Genomic DNA, 25,885 nt, shown 5'->3' on the forward strand with positions numbered 1-25,885 from the left:
TGAATTACGTACAGTGATGCATCATCAAAGGGTAACAAATATTTTTGACACTTTGACCACTACATCACAACTAACTCTAATGAAACAATTTATTAATCGTTTTAGGGATGTGATGTCCGTATAATTTTGAAAATGGTAATCTTTTACTGCTAATAGTGATGGTTAATTGTTTTCAAAGAATTTGAATGCCCAATCACAAATGAAAATGAATAAATCAAGACGGTTAATTGGGACTATAATTTATGGGCAACCTTTGAGCAACTCTTAAATGACTTTGGGATGTCCACTTACTTACCAGGGATATATAATAGTGTGAGGAAATAGGATTGGGATTTATAGTCGAATATTAGGGTTATGAATTAGATTTCGTGTTTTTATCACAAACTGGCTTCAGCTATGATGCTAAAATGGTATTTAGTCAAATGAGTGAATGAGTTTCGCGCCAAAATCCACGATCTGCTATTTCAACTCTGACTGGTTCGTCTATAACTTAGTCTCGCTGACGGCTAAATATCATCTACTGAATTTCATCAAAAATTTGTTTCCTTTTCATCGGAACTCAATTAAAGTATCAAAATGAAACCATTGGATTTCATTCACTGGATTCCAAGATTCGTCAATGAAACTCCTGGACACTGAATGATACTTTAAAAGTACAAGTATAATTTCAGCTGATGAGTGTAAGATAAAATCCATATACTATAACTGCTTTTTCTTAGTAAAGCCTACTTTTATGTAAAAAATTTGATGTATAAATGTATCATTTCACTAGACTAACATAACACTTTCCTGATCCAATGTTTACTTCTTCAATATCCGTTCATTTGGGCGCGTATTGTTGATAATTCTGTTTTTATAAGTGACATTCATTCGCCAAAACATATCAATTTGGATAATTCGTAACACATTCATACAGGCAATAACTATCTTTCATGATGATGAACGGAGGCGGGAAAAAGTAGTTAAATTATCACTAATGTTACTTTTGTTTGTTTTTGTTTTTCACTTGTAGAATTTTGGCTGAGTATTAATTTCATCATAACCTATTTACGTAAGTACTGTGTTTTAGATGTTTTTTGGTCAACATTCCTAGTAAAAAAAATTTTTTCCTTCACTAATAATACCTTTAAACCACTACTAACTGAATTAAAAGAAAAACTAAAGTTAGGTGAAGTAGGTTCGAATCACGCAGGATGTGATGTATGCTGCTTATATTGACAGATATAAGTAGTATATAGCACCAGTCGGAAGGGAATGGCTGCCAGTAGATTATTGAAACGAACAGAACGGGTAAGTAATCGGATAGAAATCAAATAATAACAGAATCAAAGAGATACTGAAGTATATAAAGAACAACGCAAAGAAGATGTACAAATGATGTATTTAATGTATGATTTCCATGTTTTGCTAAGTAATTGTGACATTTTGCGTTCAACAATTGTTTGGATTTCCCTACCTGAGCTCTGGTTCACTGCAAGGATACATCAGTTTTTTTCAAGAATACAGGTATCTTTTACTGACGAATGCCAACTAGCATGAGATCTAGGACCACGGTTCCCAGTTGAATACCAACAATCACATAATAAAAAATATAGTATATCTGATTCAAGTCACTTAGATTAGTGATCACCATGTAAGTTCATGGACAGAATTTGGTCGTCGGAGAAGAACTAAATGAACAGGATACTGGCCATTACTCAATGATCAATCAGTTGCATAAAACTAAATATTTATCAGTCAACAAAGTAATTAACATTACACTGTGCACACCAAAATATAGATTATCACAAACAACAATTAAAATTCCATATGTTCTTTTCATATAGATTTTCAATAAAACCTAAATTCATCATCAATGTCATCTGGGTATTTGGATATCTAAACGCGAACAATTGAACTTGTTGTAAAACACATGAGACGTGCTACTATTATCCAATTTTAATCGAATATGAAGTTATTTCTGAAGTACGACAACAGGAAAGATCTCCGAAACAGAATCATAATACTGTAAAACAAGACAATAGGTGGTAGGTCTGAATATTTGTTGCGAGAAGTTACACAGTATTTACATAATGCATATACATAGCCTTCAGTCGTCCATATCATATATATAGGCGAAATAGTTGTAATGAGAAAATGGAAATCATGAATGATGTAAATTATGTAGTATGTGTTGACATCAACATCAAAAGCACTGTAAGTCAAAATGAATTGATAATTAATGGAAAACTGTTGAAAATCGATAACTCAATGCAAAGCAACTGAAAGAAAATGAGTGAAAATATCATTTCGGTGAAAGCATTTACAGTTAATCTAATACTACAAGGTAGTTAATGCTTGAAAGCATCATCATTCTGTGCACATACATTAGTTTTGAAGATCGGGATTACCAATGACTCAGAAAAATATAGTAGAAGTACACAGACTTCCCTACTAACTGTTTTAAATAGCAACTGAATCTTTATCAAGAGATCCATCATCAGTTATGACATGAGGTTTCACTTTTGAGGAGTTATAAATAATAAGGTTATGCATAATTAAGTAGTTAATTAATGACTGTGTTGACAAATAAATTAGGATCTATACTTTCTCAAAGCAGGGTGAATGTTTTATTAACCATCAAAATGTTTACGAAACAGGTAGAAATTCATTAGCATAGAGAAAAACCATCTAAAGATAGTATGTTCAAATTCCAGTGTCATCGTAGTTTTGAACTGATAAAAGCTTCAAAAATATATCGTAGAATGTCATCAGCGTGTTTGTTAGTTACTTTAGAAAGCATCTAAACTGTTTTTAGAATGTTTATACTTATTAAGGTAATTCATATTCTCATTTCTTGAATATTTGTATACGCTTTACTTCTAAGTTCTTTGAAAAGTACTGTTCTTTTTATGAATTTACTTTTAGGAGTTCATCTGATATCTTCGATTCAAACGAAGGTTGTATGAAAGGAGAAACTGTTGACTTTACTACGTTGGAACCAAAAAAACAGTTTATTGAAATATAATGATTGCGGATTATGTGAGAAACATTTCTCTTTTCTTTGTCTGTGAGGTCAGTGTAACATGTACTTCAATTGAACTTCGGATAGTTTCGTTGACAACTCTCCAACCTAGATATGATCACAAGACTAACCGTTTCAAAATTAATTCGCATCGTCTTCTATTTCAACCCAAAACAGTAGATCGCGAGTTTTTTCTAATCCATATAACAATGCTGTAGCTTCTGTATCCTTAATATAGTAAGAAATTTTTCGATAATACAATGGTCCAATTCATCCAGATTTAGTGAACCATTAAACACTATTTAACTAATATCCTATTTTCATGGCTTCTTATTGGTTTTCTGAAAACATCATTAATGAAAACAATATTTTTCTAATCAACAATATACAGTATACAAAGTCAACATTCTTACAAGAGTAAATATTTATTGAGTGAAATTAACTCCCAAAACAAAGGGTAGCGCCGTTAGGTATAATTTTTCATACAAACACTAATATGTAAATTCAATCAAATATCCCAACAGTTAATCTGCTTTCACATTCATATGGTTAAATATCTGATATTTACATTTTCATTAATAACCTGCATTTACCTAACAATGAATGACAGGTTTTCTGCATAGTCTACAGAGATTTCCTCTCAAACAAATGTAAATGCACACTTCTGGCGAGGGATTGGTTTTATAATAAGAGGGAGCTAAGAATAAGTGAGTACTTGCCAAGCAAACTGTTTAGTTCTATTAAGTAGAATTATTTGACTGCTAGGAAAATCTAAGATTGGCTAGTTTTTTGTTAGCAAATGATAACTGACGTTCAAGGATAACTTCGATAACACTTTTCTAATCCGTATTTCCTTAGTGATCTTTATTATTATTTAATTTATTTTTCACTTTTTAGTTTCTTAATTCAACAACATGTTCCGAGGTTATGCCTGCAATTATACATACATATTTACGGTACTTCAAGTTCGTTTCCTGAGTATCAAAAGTCCATCGAGTTGGAAATAATTGTTGACGTGTTGTACACCAGTCGTCCGATCTATCCATTTAATTCCGTTCATATCAAAGGAATCTTAATTAACAAACCCTTTAAACCGATCACAAAGATTAGCACTGACAAAACAATATCTGATCGTTTTTAACTAAACAAATAGTAAATTAAAATGTTAGTTAATACAGCATACCATACAATTAATAACTAGAGGGATTCAGAATAATAACAGAGAGGTTCTCAATTAAAAACACTGATATACCTTCAATATTTGAGCAGTAGAAATAATAATTTCCAGAATAGTAAATTCGGGAAGGTTACTTTCTTTATTTTGTAGAAGGTACTTAAATTTGAAACCTTTTAAACTGTAGTATGGTCGGATTGTGGCTAGCAGTGAAAACATGGATGCGTATTTCTTCATTTCTGGAATTCATCACCTGAATATCACTTCAAAAACTTACCTTTTGTCCACTTAGCTACTGACTCAAAGTAATTACTTATGTGTTCAAAATGTATGAAGTTATTTGTGATAATTGTAGTTTCTCATTGTTTATATTCAGGACTGTGTTTGACGAATTTCTATGGGCATATTTTAAAAAAAAAACGTTGTTTGGATTAGTTAACGGATGAGTTTATCAATATACATCGCTGATATTGCTCACTAAATTCAATGAAATTATTTCAGTATATAATCAACACAATGCAATTAAACAATCCTTCAGAGTAAGAAAACAAACAAAATGTTCTAATTATCGTCGTCATCATCATCATCATCATCACTGTTACTTCAATGTAAATTACTGCCTACTATCAGTATCAAAACAAATGTCAAAATAAATCTCAACTTAAATAGCTTGCTTATCTGTTTATGCATACATTCTTATGAACTTAACTATGATATTATGTTAATATTGTTGTTATTTTTAAAGTTAGATGTCTACGTCACTCGTGTTTCAGATCTTTCAATCGATCCCACTTGAACATACATTCTTTATTGTTTTGTTTTGTTTTTCTGAATAAAAATTTCCTGCTAAATAGAAAGCATTAATCATTTATTTGTTGATTATTACCAATTTATGTCTGCTAAATCTCAGTCAATTAGATGAATGTAAAAAAAAGTAATAAAGGAACAATTATTTATACATAAATTATTTCCAAAATACATTAAATGGAATATTGTTTATACGGTGTTCAAAGAGTCAATTATTCAATTTCCTATTAGGTTTTTTTTTAGCATAGTTGATACATTCTGATGATTCGGTTTGTAACTAATCTTTTTCATAGGCTTTTGTTATCATCATAATGATAACATTCTGTTGAGAGAGAACAACGTCACTACAGACATCTACTTGATCTTTTCTATTGATGTGTGACTATGCAAAGTAAATTTGATTGGCCTGTGAGTATGAACAAACAGACAATCAGCTTACTGACTATGAATTGTGTAATTTATTCTCCTATTAGTGATTTCTACTCTGGATTCATTTAGTATCGATTGCTTGCAATTGTGTGGAATAAAGTGTTGTCTTGTTTATACTCTATTTGTTTATTTTTGACCATGAATCATATATCTAGTATAATGTTATTTAGTCTGTGTACAGACTATTGAATTATTATTTAGTCTAGTGGTAGCAAAATATCGGTCACCGGTGAAACAATAGTTTTATGGTCTTATATAGTAGAAACGATAAAATATTTTTGTGCATCCGTCATATCACATACTTGTTTATACTTTTAGAAACAGAAGATTTTTCAGAATAGATTGTGACCGGCACTGGAATCCAGATCGCGCAACTCGTCCGATTTAAGACCTGTCGGTTGAATGTTCTTATATCCTAATTTTAATGTTCACACCGAGACAAGAACACAACAGCCATTGCACTTAACATCAATCCATTAAGAACTGATCTATTGAGTCCAGATAACCACTCAGGACACAGTCATGACAACACTGATCAGTTTTATTTATAACTTACATGTTATTTTCTACATAACATATAACAATTTCTAATAGATTTCGTAATAAGAAAAATATTGTTAAATTTATGATAAATTTAGTGTTACCTATTTTCAATATATAATAAATTAATGTTATTTTAAAAAAATAGAGTAAAACTTTAACAAATTAGGCAGGAATGTACATTGATCGATAGGTCAGTAATGACCAGTATCACCCTTATTCCATCTTTACTGTTGATCAACTTCTGTTAATCAACTGGGAGTGTAACTACAAATATAAGTGACTAGACATCGCCTACACTATGATTTTGCATAAGGTGGATGTATTTAGTAGGGAGGAAAACCTGGATTTAGATTTTATACTATTTGGCACTCGTGAGTAAGGAATAGATATAATTTTGAGGTAACTATTGCTTCTTTCGAGCCCATTCCGTCTATCTTCATGTTTGCAGATCTTACCGAAAACATATTAGAACTACTCGGGTTTAAACCCTATGGGGATCATCAACTTACTTAAGATTTCAGGTAACGTTTTCTGATTCATGGGTTCAGACGTTTAAATATAACCGTAGCATAACAGATTAGACTGAGTATCGAAAGAAATTTATTGACTGGATTAGTTGTAAATACTAAGTAGTAGGTAATTCAGTTTTATGTAATGACTAAAGATAACAACTGGTTGCCTAAACCTGTTTGTGTAATTAGATGATAATACAGATTACATAATTAACGTGATTATTGAATTACATGTATATCCTTGTAATTAACTGGTTCCGTAATTGTAGTTTTGACTTTGTCGATTGTTCAAAATTCAATCTAAAATTTATAGAAACGTGCACTATTTATATTGCATACAAGCTATGGGATTTCATGTTCTATCAACTTCTTAAACTTTATGTACTATAGCCAAAATTCATTTATCGTTACATACAATATTGAATATCAGTGTGATGAAGTTATGAGACAAACTTGTGTATATATGTGCATACGGAAGTGATTACCAGTGACTTGTGAGTCAGATAAAATTGGGACGAAAAATTAATCACAACGGATAAAAAAACACAACGATCTTATTATGTCTTGAGTTGATTAACGCTTAAAATATAATCCACTAAATTTCAACTATATGAATCTTTAGGTTTCAACCTCTGTACATTTACTTCATACATAGTATTAAATAAGTTTGAAACTAAAACGATCCAATTATTTTATTCTCAATTGAATTCAGCGATTTTCCATCTGATTTACGCTTGTACATAAAGAACAAAATTAATTCCTAAAAAAATACCATTTAAAAAGTATATTTCATTCAGATTAATTTTACAATTTCTCTTTTAACTTACTGTCTATTAATTTTATTATGTTATATAATAGTTTGTAGACAAATTGATTAAAGAAAGCAAGTAAATACTGCCAAAGTATTTCGTTTCAACAGTAATGACATCGTACTTGAAAAAAAACAAACACAACAACAACAACAACAACCGTTTTTACTAAATCAAAAAGGTAATGTTTATGTTCAGAAGTGTGCTGATGTAAAAAAAATGGAAAAGGGTGGGTAGGTGGCAACACGTTTTGTCATAAAATCAAGATTATTTTTTTCGTAGAAACAAACAAACAACAGTATACACACATATATATACATATGAGCATCCTTAACAAAATTACAAGTTTTAATTTATATTATAAAATAAATGAAAATGTAAGGTGAATTATTTAAACAAAAATTAGAAAATTAAAAAAAGGTTGTTTAAATTTGTTTAAACCAGCTTTTTCTCTTAACAATAATCAATGTGAAATTCTACATTTAAATATGTGTATATTTTAAATTTTTTTAAAAATTGGAGAGAGTTCCAAAAAATCTAATAAATTTTCACAAACCAATGTTGCTTGATATAAACAAAGTAGGTAGTGATAGTGAATAGTCTATGCTAAGTGAATTAATTTTCCTTTTCCACTAACAGACCTTTGATTTTATTATTATTATTATTATTATTATTATTGGCTTTATTCAATATTATATTTATGGTACAATATAGAATTCTCAGCACAAAGTAGTTCAGTAAGTTTCCTTTTCTTAATTCTTGGTTGATCCTGACAACAGAGATTGAGTGAATGTCAGTTAGATGTTAGCAAATGAGGAATAAACCTCTGAATAATGTGTATTCCTTTCGATGTATATTGTCAGCAACTATGATATCTCTTATTTGGGCTTTTTTGCAACTTGTACAGCGAAAGGTTGTAGACTTTTCACAAACGCAACTGAATAGGTTATGAAAAGAATAGGCACAATGATATGTTAAAACAAGCAAGAAAACAGATAATTTGTTGAAATATCCAAATGGCAGGAACAGGTAGCCTAGATATTCAAGCAGGCTGCCTTTTTATTACATTGAATTGGATTTATATTAACACATCTTGAACAATAAAGTAAATTGGGTTGAAACAATCATTCATTGTCTCCTTAGTTTTGAAATAGTCCTTCAGTTGATGTCAGTTCTCGTTGACTTATAACTTCAGAAGTAAATTAACAGGAAAATTCTACATTTTTCATGTTTCTTTCAAATGGCTGACAGACCGCGTTATATGCAATTCATATGTACTAATAACGTAATGACAATAAACCTTTGTTTTCATTACACTAATGATTTCGCAATTTGGAATATGAACTGACTTTTGTGAGACAACCACCACACAGTTGCTTTGTCTTCCTAATGGCACTTTGAATCCACAACCCTACTAAGAATTATACCCTGGACGTCTAAGTTTCGCTGCAATTTCTAAATCATTCAATCTATATACCATCATCCACTGGTTAACATGTTTATATTCATCAGTGGTTAATGTGTTTTATTGGTTAAAATATACCTTGTGATCGTAGTGTGTATGTTGTGCTCATGAGAGGTTTTATTAATCCCGGAATCGATTATCTAAATTGGCAACTTGATAATCATTGTTGGTCGAGATATTTTGATTTTACAGCACTAATAAGCTGACTGTAAACACTAGGCTATCAATTTATCAGTTGTTAATTTAATTCAGGTCATTTGAAAGCTCCAATTATTTAAACTAATAATAAAGGCAAACAAATCGATGTAAAAAAATAAGTACATTGACACATAGTATCAGTCTAACGTCTGTCGCTAAATAAATCTACATCTGATTGTCAATCACTCTGTAAAAAGTTTAATCTCATGCATCGATAGACGGTTTCTAAATTTGAATAGTTACGCTCTAGTCAGTCAAAGGAAACGACAACATTTATACAGCGTTTATTAAGTAACAGTGTCAGCCAAATGATCAACAGATCAATTTTTCGCTTATAACCAAATAGCCAGTTCTTATTATATGAGTTAGTTGTTTCATCTAGATCAATCAATATTATTATTTGAATAAAATTGTCAAACTACAGAACGCACACATTGACAGTGTTGTCTTACAGCTTGGCATTCAAACCTTGTGGTTTATAACTCGTTAAACCTAACCGAGTATGTAAATAGTACAAAATTTGTAAGTAGTGTATTAAATATTGTGATATTCACATGCTCGAAAGATAATATTCAGCTTAGTAATTATGAAACCTTCAAAATCGAGTTTCATCATTTCCAAATATTTGCTAGTTATACAGATCATACAAACTGCTGAAAGACAACCTCTCTACATTAATTTAACAGTGGTACAAACTGTATGTTGTTTACCAATGAATCTTCTAACAAGTGTACTTCATTCTAGATTAAGCTAACAGACAAATCTCATTTAGTGTAAACAATAATCAGATGACAGACAAAGGTGACATGAAAGTTGGTTTAATTATCGATTGTTATGAAATAAACAGTCACATTTCGTAAATCAGTTATTAGACTTTACTAATCAATGATAATAGAAATATGAAACAATCCAATAACTGCCAAGTGATCTATTCAATAAAGCACTGATGATAGCATATTGTGTTAAATTTTAGAGATTAGATGATAATGTACCACAATTCGTGTTGATCACGATATTTATACTTAACTAGTTTTAAAATCACAGTTGTAGCTCATGAAATGGTCTCAGTAAAGCTAACTTACTTCTTTACTAGTAAATATTTACCGAATATCACTTACGTAAAACTCAATGGTTCGAGTCGTAAAAGCTTGGTTGAAGCTAAGCTTATGAATAATGTAAACCAGTATTTCATTTCTACACACAAGTAGTTAAAGACGAGGTAGGAAACTACAGCTTAACAAAACTACCGAAAAGATGAGCAATTTTGTTTGTCCATCATGGAAAAATACTAAGTTGGCATTTTGCTCTCCCTAAACCCAGCCAACGTCTAACCTCTCATCTGAGATAAGAATAACTATGATATATTTACGAAGCTCCTTAAACATGCGATTACATGTACTCTGACTGATAGAGATTTCAATAAAAATTGCGACTAATGTGTAAGACAAGCAGCAATTAATTTAATGTAATTCTAGTACGATTTCCTGAGACATTAGTTACCAGAATTTTAAAAGTTAAGGTATGTTCAGTGTGTGGTTGAGTATAGATCATAGAAATTCCATAGAATTTATATATTCACGTTCAGTGAGTTGTTTCTAGGTTTTAACTACATTGCAGTATTAAATCAATCGTAAATGCTTTCACCGAAATGATATTTTCACTCATTTTCTTTCAGTTGCTTTGCATTGAGTTATCGATTTTCAACAGTTTTCCATTAATTATCAATTCATTTTGACTTACAGTGCTTTTGATGTTGATGTCAACACATACTACATAATTTACATCATTCATGATTTCCATTTTCTCATTACAACTATTTCGCCTATATATATGATATGGACGACTGAAGGCTATGTATATGCATTATGTAAATACTGTGTAACTTCTCGCAACAAATATTCAGACCTACCACCTATTGTCTTGTTTTACAGTATTATGATTCTGTTTCGGAGATCTTTCCTGTTGTCGTACTTCAGAAATAACTTCATATTCGATTAAAATTGGATAATAGTAGCACGTCTCATGTGTTTTACAACAAGTTCAATTGTTCGCGTTTAGATATCCAAATACCCAGATGACATTGATGATGAATTTAGGTTTTATTGAAAATCTATATGAAAAGAACATATGGAATTTTAATTGTTGTTTGTGATAATCTATATTTTGGTGTGCACAGTGTAATGTTAATTACTTTGTTGACTGATAAATATTTAGTTTTATGCAACTGATTGATCATTGAGTAATGGCCAGTATCCTGTTCATTACCTTATTTACATCTATTTCCCTCACCTCGTCTGACTAATCTCTTCATCTATCCTCTGTTTTGTATTCAAGCTAGAGTTTCTGAGATGATTTTACTGTTTCATACTACTCTGTAAACGTGATGTTTGATGATAACCATTAAACCGATGAACCAAATGATTTACATCTTGGCTAACTGTTAATGCATCATTCACAAATCTATAATAATGTATTTTATAATCATTATCTGATTTCAATCATATTCGTTGTATATCAACTATGAATTTGTCAGTTCATGTCATTTCTATAATTAGAAATTTAAGAAAATGAATTTAGTCAAATTACTCAACATGAAATTTCTTCAGATCACTGAATAAGTATAGGTTATTGAAATTTATTTTAAAATTTTCATGATATGATGGTAAGAAAAGTTAATTTTCGATTGATTTACTCATTATGAATTTGGTTCAAGATTACTTCCGTTTTGATTCAGTGTAGTGATTACTCAATGTAGTATTTGTTTCCTTTTCTCGTATGATATTTTATTCTGTATAATACACGATATTCTTGTATTCCATTGACATGAACTATACTCAGTCTGTGATTTGTTATAACTCTAAGTATTTTTCCTATATGGGATTTCATCCTAATTATTAATCAAAATGGGTGCAAAATCAATATATAAATGACTGTATTATTGACTAGAGTTGTCGTCATAGTGTTTTGGGGTTAATAAATCACCACTTATATCAGTCTTTGTGTTCTTACTTTCGCGTCGTGGGAATTACAGAGGTCCATCGTTCCGTGTATAGGTGATAAACGTTTCTGACATAACAATCAGCGACGACCAGATGCAAAAAGTAGCATTAAAAGAGCCAAGACAATATGCATTTAAACAAGTTATAACATTTCATTACTTTAAATTTATTCATATTACATACAAAAACTCATTTTATAATTCACATGTGAAATAATTTACAACGAAACAGTTTCGTCCTTGTTTATTTGAAAGGAGAGAAAAAAAGCATGATATCATCGAAATTATTCAATAAATGGTAGTGAATAATTTTTTACATTGAAAAGAGAAGAACAAAAACAATGAGTGTTATATTATTTTGAAAAAAATCTTGACTTATGAAACTTAAAGATCAGTATATATGTATGTATGTATACGTTGTGTTTCTATGACACGTTTGAAAATGGAATTAATTTTGAAGACCAGCTTGATTAGTTCTGTTTTATTTAATGGAAGATAAGTGTTTGTAATATTATAGATATGTGTTTCATTTATTCATATACAGATGATAAGAAATGAAAAATGGTTACGAAAGTGTTGATTAAATTGTTGTTTTATTGTATTCCATTGTTCTTGTCCACTTGGAAATTCATTGACAATAATATCTGTAGAGGAAACGAGAGAGCAAATTGTTTACTGTAATAGTTAAACAATCTTAGTAGTAACAGTGTAGTTTAATGTTTGATAAGGGGAACTAATGAGTTGATACTAGTATTAGATAGTTTCAGATAAGCCATCCAATTAACTTCTTCAACAAACTTTATAAAAGCAAACTAGATTAATACAGAACTTATTAAGTGAAGTATATTTTGTTCAATAAACTCTCAGGTATTTGTGTGTTGAGCTGTTTATCCTGAATGTTTATAACCCGTGAAGTGAATCTTAACGTATACCTTCAATGATTTATAGAATTAACTTAACAAGAAACCATAAGTATAATCCCAAATGACATTGTCTAATCATTATCATAGCATTGAATTTCTATAGGAATATATATTTCAACTAAGTCTAACACATTACAATAACGATGAAGAATCTGAGTAAAAATTATATTCTAAACACAAAAATGTAAACATTAATCCTGCAAATAGTGGAGATACATAGATCACCAGGAGAATGTCGAGAGTGTTGAATTTCCTGATTAAGATGACAAACTTCTGGAGAGAAATATGCAAAATAAGATTTTTGATGTTTACAAGTGTAGTGATTAGTCGTATGTCAAGCCTACTCAAATTGACTTATAAAATACTAATATCAGTAGTTGGAATGAATATAGATAACAGTGGGTGAGTGTAATAATAATGATATCATTAAGAATGACATCTCTAATCTTCAATAAGAGATTATGTAGGATGTGTATTAATATGAATCAAGCGAAGCATAATAATGACAAATTAAGTAGTCTGTTTGCATGTATAACAAAAAAAGCAAGTTTTGTAAATCACATATTGGTACAAAAGATATGATAATCGGATATGAAAATAGTCGATTAAGTAAAATAAGTTGAAATTCCATATTTTAAATGGATAGCTTTAGTTGTATGATTTGAATAGCTAGTACTTCTGATGTGTATTGAATGTAAGACATAACCAGTTTAGTGTTGTCGTTTTCAAAGTAGTAGATTATTGAGAATAAATAACGAATACTTCCTTCGTAGTCCATTTGTACCAGGTATTCTTAGATTCAACCGTTAATACTTTCAATCATACCTTACTTATCCACTCTGAAAGGTATTTATATGCATAGAAAACTAATGAAGTTGCATGAAACCTATTTACCTTATTTCATCACAAGTTTAACTTCGAAAGTAAGTAAACCTATGAGAATTCATTGTAAACTAAGACTTTGAGAATCAAATAAGTCTATTCTCTTTTGAGATTAACTGTCATATCCTACTATGCATAAAAATGACTTTAATTAGAACATATATTTATTGTTTATCAGGATAAACGCAAACAATTTTAATAAACCGAGGTTAATTTCACTAAATAATGTTGTATTTATGACGAGTTCATTCTAAAAAGACGTATGATCGTAACTTAAGTAGCAGTAATTCTTTTAACTTGCATACATTTTTCCATAGCTGGAGTTATTTGTTTAGCTTTCAATGTTTAATTAACGTAGTATGAATAAGTCAATGTAGCAGTGCAATTCAACATGTTTGATGAAAAGCACAAATATATTCAGAGTTGAGGATTAAAATGAAATATACAGCACTCATTCATTAAATGATCAAAATGTGATAAAAATTGGTCGATATGACACACTACTAAACACTGAAACGCGACTGATATCCTCAACCATTTTAATTGTATAGTTAGTGATATTAATTGGGTACCGTTAACACTAGTAAATAAAATAAATCATTGACTTATCAGATCGATTTAATAATGTTTAAAATCAAATTTTAAGAAAGAGAAACCACTTTTCTAGAAGATTGTGGTGTGACTATCTCTCAAATTAGGTAATTGGAGGTCATTTCGAATGAAAATAAGATTTATTACAAGATAATAATGAAAATCACACTGTATGATATTACATATTTGAATACAATAAGAAATTCCTTGCATAAAATACGGAATACTGTGAGTTCTCAACTAATATATTAATTATATCAACTCGAAAATATTAAAAGACGCCCTCTCTAAAATGAATAACCTTCATTTATATTCAACTACAAATGTTTAGAACCAACTCAATCCTTTAATAAGAGGGGTTTTAGTCAAAGAAAGACAGAGTTGTTGTAGTTCAAAATATGAACAAGAATTTCAGTATACCATACTATAAGATACACATGAGGAAAAATATACTGAATCATAATGCCTCCACCTGAATTTTACAGTATTTAGCGTTATAATACATTGTATGCCTTCTATGAAAGGATGTGAGTTTTTTGATAATGATATTTTCTGGAATGATGATATGAGCTTCATAGTTAGTTAACCAGCTTAGAGAATACAACACCAAAAAGTAATTGAACAAAAGATGTTATACATTGCTGCTCACTGATATAACATTGAGTTGACTATACTAATTACATTACATACAATATTCAGTTAATTATTTAATTTATCTCTCCACCTTCCTAAATTGTACGAAATTATGATTAAAAAACTCAAAAAACAGAATCATCTCATCCATATTTGTAAGTTGACCAACACCATAGAGCATGGCACAAATGTGTGTTAGTTCAATTTGCTATAACAGGATGAATCGCAAAAGAAGAAGAAATAATATATCGACAATGACAATGAGAACTACCGAACATTTGGAACATAAGTTAAAAAGACAAAATCGTAAGAAATGTCTGATGAGACGCTGTGATTCGAAATCGAGAGGAAGATAAAATAATGAATCCATCAATGAATAAGAAAAAGAGAATTCAGCGAAGAAAATTTTCGTTTCGACGAAATCATTTACTTAAGCTGTACATTTGTATATATAGTTATCTGGAAAATATGTATCTATAGGAGGATAGAAAAGACTACATCACAAAAATGGATTCGAGACTAAATTAACAAATGAGGTTACGTACTAATCAACGGGTAAGGAAGAAAATAGTTTTTTGGGTCAGCTAATAGTTCAATTGACAGATATGATGAAAAACGACAAACAAAAAGGTCATGATAAGAAACTGAATAATAATCAATAAAACTTATATAAGGGTAATAATAACAATAATTGATTAGAGTTTAAAATGCAAAACAGTAATTTTAAAAAATCAATAATACTCAAATAAAAGTGCAGAAAAACAGAATGCATCAGTGGCATTGTGAGCAATTCTTAGCCATGTGTTACTTTTTCTCATTTGTCATTACCTACAATTTATTCATACCATTTTAAACTTAACAGAGTTCATAAAATTTACAATTTTAATTAGAAATATTTATTAATCTAACATGAACTCATTTTCTTCACAACGGATCATGATCTTCTTGGTTTATTCAAATTTATCAAAGGATCAGAATGTATGAAATTAAATTATCAGTTGAAGTTTCTTCATTATAAATACTTTGGAATTTCTTTCTCATTCATTAGTGTTTATCAAGCGATCAAATTGTATTTTGATGTATGTGTACATGAGTGTGCACAATAACTGGTACCACATGAAACATGTATTGACTGATCAGTCGATAAATTTTAGATGTGCTAATTGGAAGAAATCAGTTTTAAATAGTGAAATAATCATTAAAAACAACTTGAAAATAAGTGTGAAATATTTAATTCCAATTTATATATTGTTATTCATATAGTAAGTACGCAATGAACCAAAAACACATATTATTTTCATGATTCACACGCTTATCAAATCTACTAGTCTACACCTGTCCGCTCTTCATCAGTTCATCCAATAGACAGAAGGACTTTGCTCGAGTTACCATATATAAGCTGAGATTTTTGTAAACATTCTCAGCTATTATCAACGATCAGTAAAACGTCAATAAACAGAATTTTGCTTCATCATACAGCACATATTGTTAAATAAAAAAAATTTTATAATCATAGATATCATTTCTTCATAAAACATCGATTTTCACAAGTATTTTCCCGCTATAACTGGCTTCATAAACTTTGCTCCCTCTTCGAACTATCCGTTATATTTACTTCGTTTAGGCAGTAGATATTGAAGATTTTGATTACTGTTTAACTATGTAACTAAATCATTTACTAGTTAATCCGTCGTTAACTCAAAGAAAACTAATTTATGCAGAAGTGCTGCTAGAATCAAAGATTCAATAGATCAAAATTATCTGTGTTTAGTTTCATATATAAAATCATAGTTAGATCACCGGTAATCCAGTGAAAACAGTAGTTTACATTATTTTACCCTATATGAATTTGTTCAAATGGATCGATAATGATCATGTAATGGTATAGATAATCAGTATTATGATATTTATTCGGTTACTCAGTTCAAAAATGTTTAACTACTCTGTTTTCTTTTCGATGAAATCTTCCTATCTAGTTTCTACGAAACAGGTCAACTGTCTACACAAATTCCTTATTCCCCATACATTTGAACTTATTTATCGTTGAATAAAAATTATAACACGGCACATTTAACTAGTTAACTAGAGAACTATTTTGTTTTACCGAAAAAAATACCAGGTGTACTTTATGCTTAACAGTGACTTGTATGTAGTAAGATCCCTGAGACATTTTCTAACTTATCACTTGAAATTGATTAATTCAGTCAGTACTAATAAATTTATTTGTTAGAACTAATGTACATCATGATAAGATTTTACAAATGATTTCATTGTCCTACATCGACTTAGGTCATTTATCACATTAAAAAAAACTATTGCCCAGATGTTAATTAAGAAAAAAAGCTTTCCTTTTTTGTCTAAGTGATAAAATGAACAATAATCAATGTTTCCTTTCTGATTTTTACTACAAGGTATGGAAAAAAAAGTGGGTCAATCAGTGTTAATCTCATTGATACTAGAAAGGGTAAACACACACATAAAGAAAAATGTTAACATGGTCCTTTTTATTAGTGTGAAAGAATTTGCGGAGATTGTAGAATTTACATATTTTAAAAAACAAACTTAGCTAAGACACTAGTTCACTGGTCTAGAGGTTCAGTGTTCTAGCGTAAGAATGAAGAACCCTGATTTGATTTTCGGGTGTAGAGTTGTGCATGCACACTCTTGATGAGTTACACACTGGAAATAAACGGCTACCTAGTGATTCCAGGTCTTCAGAGGTAATATAACTAAGACCAGTTAGTGATTTAAAGTATAACAATTCTTTTCGAAAGGATTAAATTATCGAATATTGGCTATAAAACTAACATACTGCTCTGTTTTTTGTCCCCTATTTTTCATAGTCGAATCTTGTCTAATAGATATTCAGAAATAATAAACAAATAATCAGTTAGCTTTATACAATTCGAATGGATGATTCATTCTGTATGGGATTTTTACTAAAATATTATTTCGAATGTCACAGGCTAAATAAACATCATTTATTCAAAAAGGGGAAGTGAAAGTAAATTGTCACACCAAAGGAATTTTTGATTTTTTTTTCTGGAGAGTGGATGATAAGCATTAGTTACTAGTGCATAAATACATTTTGGCTAGCAGTGGAACTCAAGCGTTTCATCCTATTTGGGACAAGTCAGCTAGATATTACCGCAACCGTTCTCAGTATTTATATGTACACTGGAATAGTGGTTATGAGTAAATTAGTACTGAATGGTCATTAAAAAATCAATTGTTTTGATGTTAAGAATAAGTTATTTTTTTTATATCTTCGAATTTTCATGCATACATCTTTCAATGTCGATCTAAATGTTACCTTTTGTAAAACTTCACAAGTCATTAATTGAAGATCGTTCAAACTACGGCTTGACTTTAGGTAAATAGACGTTAAAAACCAGGAGAAGTTGCTACATTCTAGAAAAGGACTACTCATCAAAGCGCACATAGTATCTTTAAATTTTTATTAATTTGTCAAAGTAATTAAGCTTTTGAGTGGATTCATAGAAACTGATGAACTCTTTTGCTTTATTAAAAATTGATTTCTATTAAATCTTCAGATTGAGGCTTGGTAGGAGCCTACGACACATGAAAATTACGGAATGATTGAGATTGTTTGAATAAGAACGTATTCTGTGGTATATTTGACAGAACAGCAACTGTCAAACAATAACACTTCAACATTAATAAACTAGACGCAAACAGAAAACAGTGAAGACAGAACTTTCGGCATAGTTTTACACTTTGAACAGAAATCAGAAGTTGAAATGGAACAACTCTGCTTATATTTGTAACAATGAACGATCTTGGGATATATAACAAAATTATAAAAACAAAGATGATGATGATAGAAAAGGTTTTTGAGAAAATACGAATTAAAAGAAAGTGTAATCGAAGTTATCTTTTAGAGAAAGAACTAACATGTAACCATAAAAAAACCTGACTGACCTAGTTAGCTCACATAAGTATTTCGTCCATCAACCTAATCAAAAATCACTTACTAACCATTAAATTTCCGTTCCATTTTATTTGACAAGTATTTTATTGCATTGTTTCGTTACCTTTACAGTAAAGACTTATGTCAGTCAACCTCTACTTCAATCACTTCAGTGCAATCAATTATTTTCTTCTTCATCAATTAATTTTACACTTTATTGATTTATGAAGGTCGGTAAAATTTATAAATATTTAGTTCCCACTTTTGGAATCTTGAGTAGATTTCAAAACTATGACAAGAGATAGTTTCACAAAATACTAACGTAGCAATCAAAATGAAGTTAGCTTTTGTGGCCTACTTGACAGATACTTAAAGAGTTGCTTCTCGGTCGTCATGAAATTGCGACTACCTCACTGATTCAAAATTATATTAATTGGATTATGACACACACGAGTTAGGATGAAAAATTATGAGACGTAATTGGCTCATCGTATAACTCGATGGATCTAAAGAATACAGTGTATGTTTACAAACCGCATAACTCAGTAACAAAATCCTAATTCATGCACATTTTGAATAAGAACTACTGATAATGCCTGATTACCTAAGTGAAATGACAGGCTCAGATTCTAAACTACCATTTAATAGACAAAATTTAAGTACTTGAACCATTCTAAGACTAGTTTATTTAAAATAATGTACCCAGTCTTACAGGTGTTTAATCGAGTCATTTAGTTTATTTATAGTTTCCCCGGATAATGTAGACATTAATCTTTAAAATGATCATCCATATATACATATCTTATAAATGAGTTACAGCAAATGTAAGATTTAATTGTGAAGTTTCTGATAGATATCAAATATGGTCAATAATAATATTTAGCGAAGTGACAAACCTACTATATAAGATCCGATAGGTTCTGTGGACTATAGTGAACAAATAATAAGAGTTAACACAATAAAGTTGTAAACTGATTATGATAGAACATTCTGACCATGAAATTCTACTTTCTCCTGAGTTGAAGCACTTTTTACATAAACTTATATTTCAATTTAATCGATATCGTTCAATAATAAAAGTTAATAAAAACAATACGAAATTATTTCAACTTTATGTGTTGTTTTTGTAAAGAGCACTTCAAGTAAATAAATCATCAGTTGACTATAGATTAATTTGTGTTTTATCTATTTTTACTACTGTTTTATCATTAAAACAATTCTCTCCAATAAAAAAGAATATTGATTAAACAATCTTGGCGCCAGACTGATAGGTCCTGGTTTCGAATCTCGCAGGGTGCGGGAACTTGGATGCGCACTGTTGAGGAGCCCCATACTAGGACGAAACGGCTGTCCAATGTTTCCAGGTTCTCCATGGTGGTCTACCTTCAATTGAATCATGATTTCAATCTGTGAAATTTCTAAAATCTCCACAAACCCCTATTGATAATCTGTTTATTATCAATAATGACTTTTTTTCACTTTAAACAAAAATGAATTCATTCTTTTTTTTGTAATACCATTAGAAGTAGCCTTTTGTTTTTTAAAAAAATCAATACGTTAACAAATTGTGTGCTTCTATTGATTTTATTTGATCTTATGACCTATATAGATATGTGTTATATATTATTATATGCCTGTATAAAATGCAATGAGTTGTAGTTACATACTAAAATACTTAACTAAAGTAATCAATAAATTATCTTATATTTGGAACCAAAGTGAGAACCATGAAATTATTTTAACAAAACAAAAAAATACTATACTTATTATTAACATTAATTCAAACTCTTTCGCATATTTTCTTTTTATAATGTAAAATGTTGCATTCATCCATTTGTTAAGTTATTTGAATTATTTATGTTACTTATAAACAAAGATAAATAGTGGCTAGCAGTGGAGTCCAAGACGCGCGTTTCGTCCTGTTTGGGACTCGTCAGTTGGATATACCTGTATCTCAGAGTTGATGTTCACTCCGGGACTCGAACCCAATACCGTTCGCTTCAAACTCCATCACGTTATTCACTTAGTTACTGAATCCTGATAGCCACTTGCTTTTGCAATGAGGTAAAGTTTAAATTCACTTGGTATTGTTTGTTTGAATTTTCCCACTGATATTTAACACTACAACTGATCAGTCTCTTATTGGGATATATGCATACTGTGTACATTACCTTGATATTGCCTTAATTCACAAGCATTATGAGCAAAGATGGATAGTGGCTAGCAGTATGCACATATGCCAATAAGAAACTGATAAATTGCAGACCTAAATAACAATGGGAAGATACAAGTAAACAACACCAAGTATATTTATGCTACTATTTACTGTTTGATTCTTTTAAATTTAGGAATCAGTTAATAAGAAAGCCTTCATTCGTTCTTTTTTAAGTAATCCAACATGAACATACATGTAATTAAAACTAAGAAAAATAATGTATTCAGTGTTTTGCAATGATTTAAGTCAATCAACTTTAACTACAAACAATATTTATAAATGTGTTTGATCTACAAATGAATATGATTGAAATGAAAGATAAATTTGGGTATTTGATTTCAATAGTTCAGTCGACTTTATTATGGAGGTTATAACATGAATGTTATTCATTTGGACTTTAACATTCGAAGTGTAGTTTTTCTTTTATCATTCCAGCATTGAAAATGGAATTTTATTCATAGTTATAGTTTAATGACTTTACTATTTTATGTGAATAGGTGTCATAAATACGGGAATCAACATTTTGTAAACCATGTTTAAAGAATGTAACCTATTACATATAATTATGTCTGAATTTTAAAAAAAACTGATTAACTCTACTTTAAATCAAAAACAGCTTACTTTAGAAAAATAACTTACAGAATAATTAGTCCGAATTGTTTACCATCTCGGCATTTGGATTCAACACGCAAAGTTTTCTACTTAAATCACTGTTAAAAAGACTATTCATGAGTTACATATTATTGTACAAGTCGATTTTTTGAAGTGTTCAAAAGTATTAATTAAAACATTTTAGAGAATGTAAACCATCTCAGGCACTTCTAACATCAATTATTTTCTGATAGTTAACTGGTTCACTGAATCAATTCTAGTTTGATAATGATTTCGCTAACAACAATGTTTATTGTTTCTGATTTGTCCATGAAGTATCATTTTCGATGTTTAAGCTATATATCCTTTTCACACATACCATATTTAGCCAATAGGTTATCAGTAATGACCAAACTATCATTAACTAATAAACCGTTGAGTCAAATCGAACTTCTAATATATGTGTGGGGATTGGTGATATTGTCCTACTGACAGAACTATCTTCACACACAAAAATGACTTCCTTTTTTAAATGTTATTCTTAATTTAATTAGCTTGGAACTCATTTTTTAAATTTAGATACGTTACTATTAAACGTAAACGAATTCATTAGTTAAATATGTTTTCACCATGAGACTGATGGGTGAAAATGAAAATCGTTCAAAATATGATATGGCATATTAAACTGGTTGTACGATAAAGATGATCAATCCAAAGTGAAAGTCTACTTTTATTCTTTTAAACAAAAAAGGCCAAACCAAGATCGAGCGTAAACACAAAAAACTAACTTTTCAGTATAATAATAACATTCACGTAACTATATAGTTTGATATACATTTGATACAGTAAACTTTGGATATCCTACATGTTTCTAAGTCATTGAAATGCAGTTAAAAGACACGAACTAGAATCCAGACTCTCATCTTAATATGATTGAATACCACAGAAACATATGTTTCATGTTACCAATGTGCTACTTTGGGTGAGAAATCCCATATTTAAGTTTATTTTAGATGTCAGGGTGTCCATGTATGTCACTTTTGTTAAAAACTACATTTGTATATACGATAATTCTATTGATTTATATAGTGAAACCACAACTGTTAAATTACTACAAAACGAGTGAGATGGAAGGCAGAATAATAAATGAATCATAGTCAAGTTTGTAAATGAGATTATACTATGAAACAGATAACTGAAAGACAGATACATTCAGTACTTGTAAAATGGTACATAACATGGTATTAGTGGATTTCTAATTTATCTCTTCATTTCGATGATGAGTCACATAATGGTTTGAATACCGGAATCCAGTAATTCTTTTTGGTAAGGCAACTATATGTCAAGTGGGCTTGTTCAATGGGAGAATCTACCTTAGATTTTATCCGACATTACCATTTGACTAATCAATTACCAGTAACATGATTTTATTATCATTGACACAAGAACATACCTCAATATTAGTCATGTAATCACTGGTGACGAATTTCGAGAGGCGATTTCTGGAGTTCTAATGTTAATTCTTGACAAGTGGGGTCTAACCATGTCAGGTACGAGGTTACCTACCTATGGAAATGCAAGATGGTTCCGCAATATAGTAGGATTGATTGAAGTTAGATATTAGAGCCCCATACTATGATTAAAAGTTATTCGTCGCTTCTTATTTTACAATGATTGTCTGGACTTCTTCAGGATTAGTTTGGACGAAAAGTTGGAATTATTTAAATTTCAATCAGAAATTATTTCAGATATAACTTTCGCATATAATGACTTCAAGTTCTTTGTTAGTTCATTTATGTATCATCGTTTAACTGAATGTTAAGTTTGAAAATTCTGTCACAAACCGAAACTAACATCTCCTTCATAGAATATACTACCATGTATTTAGTTTTTCCTAAATAATTGGGATAAAACTTAATGTTTTAACTAATTAGAGATTGATTATTTAAAAATGATCATAGTACTGTTAAAATAAACGAAGGCATATTTCAGTTAGTTTTAATTTCCGTTGATATCAAATATATAATGAGATGATGATTGGATATTCATGTTATACACACGTTAATCAATTTAGTCTACTCATGTGTATAAAGTTATGTATTGATTCTTAAACTTCTATGTATTATGCTGTGATTAACGAATTTAATAAATTCATCGCAAATGATTAAATCAAAAAAGGGACTGAAAAATGTACATAAATTTGACAATTATGTTTTATGAAAGCAAAACAGAATTAGAATGAGCTGGTGAGTTATATAGGCAGTTTATATATGAAGGTGGTTATTTCTTCTAGACACCATAAGTGAACTAACTGACCGAAAATGGTAATATATTAAAGTGAAATTGAGGAACACATATATGAGTGACAGTAAAGCATGCCGTTTATCACTAGACTCATTTCACTTACATTATGTTGCTTCGATAAGATCGTCAAACAATTTTCATAAAGATTTTTGGTAGTTATCCATAATATTTAGAAACAGTGATCTGTATATATTCCTGTACTCTCATATACGAAAAAATATTTTTTTGTTTAGTTTTCATTTGAGTTCATTTAAACGTATGGTTACATAAAATACAAGCAGTTAATTCTCATCAGTTTCTATGATATGTTGGAGAGTCGGATATAATAACTATGTATGGTTAATAAAAAGATTAAAACATCAATAATATTAGAAAGTTATATTCCTATAAACTTGATCTTAAACTGTCAAAATGAATCCCTACTGTTTTACTCATTTGTTTTTCACTTCAAGTAACCATTAAACTTCGTCATTTGACAAGCAAGGTTAACTTTTTGACATATAGTCAAAACTCATTAAATTTGAAGTGGAAATGATACAAATTGATAGTAATATGATCACTTCTATGTATCTATTATACAGAGTTCCTTTTTCATGGATAATACTAGTTAGTGGACCAATAATTTAGCATAGTCGAATGATTCTAAATGATCATTTCATCTATCAAAACTTATTAACACTGGGGACATAATTTTATAGTTGTTTCTCTAATTACTGATATAGTTATGTTGTATAAAATAGTGATAGTATGTTTTTTAAAGGAAATTAAATGTGCAGATGAACCTGAGTTTTTATTTGGCTTTGTACTCATGAATAACGAGAACATCTGGAAATATGTTTCAATAATTAGTGATGAAAAAAGTTGAATTTTATTGAGATCATCAACCGATTTATATTAAACTACCATTGAGAAACTCAAAGAACTGAATGGCCGTTTTGTCCTGGTATGGAACGCCCCATCAGTTTGTTCCACGACCTCATACACGTGAATCAAACCCAGGATCTTTGGTCTCGGTGTTCCTTTTAACAAGAACCAGAATGACTAGATTTAACCTAATTAACGTATCGTTAATAGTATGTAATCTTGATTCGTTTTCAGGTAAACTATCAGTAAACGTAGTATGAGGACAGTTGATGATTATACATTAAATTTATGATGATAAAGCACAATTGGCATTCAATTATTGTTTCCTCCTCTGCTGATTATTTCTTAGATCATACCATCGGTTATTATAAAGCAATCACTCAGTGTAGACAGATCACCCTCACCGGTCGCTCGAAATCACAATATCATATTAATAACCTCAATGATTGTAAGATCATGTGAGATAAGCCTGAACTCAACTAGGGACACCAATTCCATTACGACTGCAGATACGCTTTGCTGACGTTAAATAATAAGAAACTGAGATATAGAACTTATTGACGAAAGCATCAACAATCTTATAAAATATGTGACTAGAACAGGACAAAACCTCAATGGTTACTGAATTATACCAAATTATATACTAATTAGATCTCTAAAACCCCTTCATTGATCATCAAAGGTTGAGTTGCATACAAAAGCTTACTATTTTAATTTTGCTAACTTCAAAACATCAATGAAAGTCAATGGAAGTCATGAATCCAAGTAGTAACGAATAACACAGAATAAACGGGTTTGTACCACAAAAATTACAGTTAAATTATGTCCCATAGAACATCCGCGGCCGATTTCAGCTATAATTCAGTTCTTTTCATATTTTATAACAACCGACAGTAAGCTGACGGATTGGTAATATTTACTGTTCTGATAACTTTAAAGTTTTTTTCATTCTATTTCTATAACATTTAAGATCACAACTTGAAGTAATTATTCATTACTACGTTGTAACATG

The 25,885-nt window shown here is 29.9% G+C and overlaps 1 protein-coding gene across 1 annotated transcript in view; it reads right to left on the reverse strand.

The window, feature by feature from the left end:
- Nucleotides 1-12,178: 12,178 nt before the first annotated feature.
- Nucleotides 12,179-25,885, reverse strand: part of KCNA3_1 (Potassium voltage-gated channel sub A member 3) — a 38,373-nt gene continuing 24,666 nt past the window's right edge. Inside the window, exon 3 of the mRNA XM_051213245.1 lies at nt 12,179-12,583. The gene's annotated coding sequence lies outside the window, so the exon portion shown is untranslated. The remainder of the gene's footprint in view (nt 12,584-25,885) is intronic.

This window comes from Schistosoma haematobium, chromosome 3 (assembly GCF_000699445.3).
Source record: "Schistosoma haematobium chromosome 3, whole genome shotgun sequence".
Taxonomy (NCBI): Eukaryota; Metazoa; Platyhelminthes; class Trematoda; order Strigeidida; family Schistosomatidae; genus Schistosoma; species Schistosoma haematobium.